Genomic DNA, 4,217 nt, shown 5'->3' with positions numbered 1-4,217 from the left:
TCCCTACTTCATCTCACAACAGAGAGCCTGAAAATGAAGAAAGTGACCTTCCTATTGAAGATTATGCCGCAAAGGAGGCAGAACTAGCAGCTGCCAGACCAGGCAGTCCTACACATGTGGAACATGAGTGCAATGATCATAGTGGAGATGGTGATTCCAGCTCTGACTATGTGAATAACACCTCTGAGGAGGAGGACTATGATGAAGGCTTGCCAGAAGAAGAGGAGGGGATCACATACTATATTAGATACTGTCCGGAGGATGACAGTTACTTGGAAGGAATGGACTGCAATGGGGAGGAGTATGCTTCCCATGAGGAACACCATGTTGAAACAGATGAATGTCAGGAAGCTGTAGAAGAATGGGCTGAAGATAAAATTCAGCACCAAGATGAAAATGAGGTGACAGACATGAAAGAGTGGCGGGAAGGTCAAGAAAATGGTGTTCAGATTTTGGAGGATGAAGTGTCATCTTTGGAGATTCAAGACCAAGAAGAAAACATACAGTATTGTCAAAGTGAAGGTGGCTATCCAGACTATTACCCAGCAGAGTCTAATGGAAACTCACAGGGAATATCACCATACCATTCTAGAAAAGAAGATGCAGAGCTGGAAGAGCAGGAAGAGGACATTGACCAGATTGTAGCAGAAATTAAAATGAGTATGAGCATGAGCAGTATTAATAGTACAACAGAAATGAGTCCAGAGCACACTGGGACTGAAAACATGGCACATGACTATAAAGAGACTTGTTCAAAGGGAGAAGCTGTTCACAGTGCTAACAGGCATGAGGGGAGGCCAAAATCACTGAATATCCCATCTGCCTCTAAGCACAGTGGAGAGGTGCCTAGAGGTTTTAAAGCAAAGTCAAGAACCCCAGAGGACAGACAGAAGTGGCCGCAAGAGCAGGTATGAGGTTCTCAGTTTAATCAGACTGTCAGAGGCATTATGCAAATGTTATGTTAGTTACTTATTCCACACAGAATTATTCACAGCTACGTAATCGCTGTGTGTTTGGAAAAAGGTGCTGAATGTAGCCAATTTAGGTAGAGAACTAGGAAGGAGGTTTTGTTCAGCAAACAGACAATTTTAAGTAAGGCAATTCCAGATGCATGGGGCAAACCTAGTTTATTTGCACTACTTTGTTTATTCTGCAATGACACACTAGATAAACTTAAAACTGGGGTCAGCACTGAAATAATTGGAGGCTTTTTTTTTTTTCTGCATTAAGAGCTAATCCTCCCTTGCCTTAGTGGGCAATTACTTTTAATTTTGTTCTCAGTAAAACACATGCCAGGGCTAGATACTGCATACATAAAAACTGCAACAAGTGCCTGTGTGTTGCTGTGGCTTTGTACTTGCTGGGCATATCTTGACCTTGGCAAGAAGGAAGAAATCAGAGCTTTACTTCTACCATAAATGCTGTTAAGCAGATTTTTCATAAGAACGATGTAGATAGTAATTTAAACCATGCATGATCTTTTGTTGTTCTAATGTTGAACACCAGAAAAAATAATCTAGGAGTGAAGCTCACACCTTAACAGTTAAACAATTTTATCTAGATGATGCTGTTAAAACCCTATATTAAAATATGTCAATTCCTGTGAAACACAGTAAAAGGAAATCAAACGTTTAAGTATATACTGATGAAACAGGTCGACCTTTATTATATTTGGAATAACAACAAAAAAAAATCTTAGGAGGGTATTTCCATATTTCCCATATCTACAAATTTAAAATATTAATTTCTACCTTCTATTTTCAGCAGTACAGTTAGAAACAATTTGTGTACATTACTATAGTCAGTCCCTTACTGCCAGCATTAGAGTTCTAGCTTGTGTGGATAAGCTTGATGATATTGAATAGTTTGCTTGGTTACTAGGTATTGGCAAGAAGCAGAGAAGTCTAGTTAGCACGTTTTAGAGTAACAATGGTCTTTCTGGCATAGCACACCAGCAGCTGCTACTGGGAGTATTGCTGCTTTTAATTTTGGAAAGTATTTGCAGAACAAAGAGATGAGGAGCTCTTGAATAAGAAAGTTAGTGACTTTTATATGCTTGACTAAGAAATTGTTGGGTTTTTTTCCCCACCCTGAATGATTGCCAAGTCAAAACAGAATCAAGATAGATTTTCATTTCAACATATTTTTGTACTCGTTCAAAGTTTATTTAGCAGACGTTGAGCTGAATTTCATTGCACCTTTATTATTCTTGCCAGACTGCTAACAACTGGGGGGTTGTAACACCAGGATACTGACTTAACTGCCACTGGTGTGAAAGTAAAGGGACTTAAGTATTTCCGAGTTGCCTGCCCAAGTTTTAATGGTTATTTTCAGTCAGTCTTGGGCCAATGCCCTAATCTTTTTTTAGTAATAGAGGAAGTACTGCTGTGACAGGTAGCCAGTAGTTGGGATGTAGCCATTGAATTTCTAGAATCCCTCTCCATAAAAGCCACAAATTGTTGTCTAATGGATAGAGCATTAAACAATAGTTAATTCCTTCAAGTCTGAAGGAGGAAAGTAGATATACAACCAGAGATACAGCAGTACAAGTATCCATTTCAGTTTAGCATGAAGGGATAAACAAATTGGGTGACAAGACATGTGTTTAATTCATAAGAAAGGAGAAAGTGAAGATGCCACCAGTAGCTTTGCCCTAAAAAGAAGAGCACATAGGCCTCCAAGGCATAAAGGTGTGAAGTGACATTTCTTATGGAGATAGAGGCTCACAAATGGACAGAAGAGTATCCCTGCTACCCCCACCACCCCAAGCCACAAGGGATATTAAAAAATAAAAAAGGAAAATTAAATATTCTTTGGCAAGCATTACTTCAATATGTTTATCATAACAAGACTGATCATATCATGCTGTGTTCTCTTCACCTACTGCAGGTTGCTTATGCTCAAGCTTTGTCTACAAGTCAGGCTTATTGTGAGGACATGAGAATAAGAGTACAGTATCCATTTCTGCCAAAGTGAGTTTTTTATTTAATAGGTTCTTAACATGAGGTGCAGCTGGACTTCTTACCTAAATTTTTTGAGGTCCAGTATCTATGTTAAGTACAGAGGATTTATGTTTTCTTCTAGGGCATTCAATACTCTTAATACTTACTAAAAATGTCTAAGAAATGGATGCAATTAGTGTACTGTCTAAATTAATCTGTCTCATCTTGGAAAGTCAATATTTTAATGCAGTAATTATGTTCTTATAGCAAAAGGAGAAAAACCCAAGGCCACTGAATAGATTTTCATGCCAAAGTGGTTTGCAGAGAAATTGCTTGGAAGTTCCTTGGTTTTGCCATCTAAAGGTTTTCAGTTATTGCAAGTGTGCATCACAGTACAAAATACCATGGTGAGAAAAATGACACAGAAGCATGTACATTGCACACGGATCACTTTTTTTTGCCCTAATTCTTTAAGTAAATGTAGGTTCAAATGATTTTAAAGTTGAACCAAGATACTATGTGTGTGTCAGTTTTCATAAACAAGCAAACAGGAATGGACATTTTGTGGTTTTAGGCACGTACTGTGCCTAAACTGTTCTTAGCTTTTTTTCATGTCTCTGCTTCTCTCCTCTTTTCCTGCCTGCCACAGGTGGTAAAACCACTGCATAAAATTCCAGGTTACCAGTAACTTACCAGTAACTGATAACTATATATTTTTAAAGGTATGTAAAAATGTATTGTGTAACTCTTAGCCCATGATAAATGCTAGCAATTGTCTTGCATACATAATGTTAAATAACGAGTAGACAAATGCGATTTTAAAGGTTCCAGTTGCTAGGTTTGCTTTCAGCAATTAATCACCAGAGAACACTAGTCTTTTCTAAGAAAGACTCCGCAATATACAGAGAATAGAAAGCAAAGTAAGCATTATGATTTTACTTTCAGTGTGGGCGAGTCTCCAGTTTTAAACATACATGCTCACCCTTGAAAACTTCAGGGACACATGAGCTTGCTTGTATAAGCCTTGGTTTGTCAATACCTCTAGGGAAAGTGCAGAAGAGGATTTGCACTAGACAAGCCTGAGGGAAACCTAGAATACATTTAGAGTGAGTATTTGCTCTAACTCACTGCTTACTACAGATTTCCCATGCTTAGGAATTTAAGAAAGGCATTACATCTATGAAGTTGAAACTGAGTATTTTGGACATTTTATGACAATTGAAATTTAACAGCTTCCTCAAGCAAGGATTTTCATAGAATCATAAGGGTTGGAAG

The 4,217-nt window shown here is 38.1% G+C and overlaps 1 pseudogene; it reads left to right on the top strand.

Annotated features, from left to right (window-relative positions):
• LOC103776892 overlaps positions 1-914 on the top strand; it is a 993-nt pseudogene extending 79 nt beyond the window's left edge.
• The last annotated feature ends 3,303 nt before the right edge of the window (positions 915-4,217 follow it).

The sequence above is a fragment of the Merops nubicus genome, unplaced genomic scaffold (assembly GCF_000691845.1).
Source record: "Merops nubicus isolate BGI_N331 unplaced genomic scaffold, ASM69184v1 scaffold11887, whole genome shotgun sequence".
Lineage (NCBI taxonomy): Eukaryota > Metazoa > Chordata > Aves > Coraciiformes > Meropidae > Merops > Merops nubicus.
The sequence above is the reverse complement of the archived record's forward strand: the minus strand, read 5'-3'. Positions and strand labels throughout refer to the sequence as shown.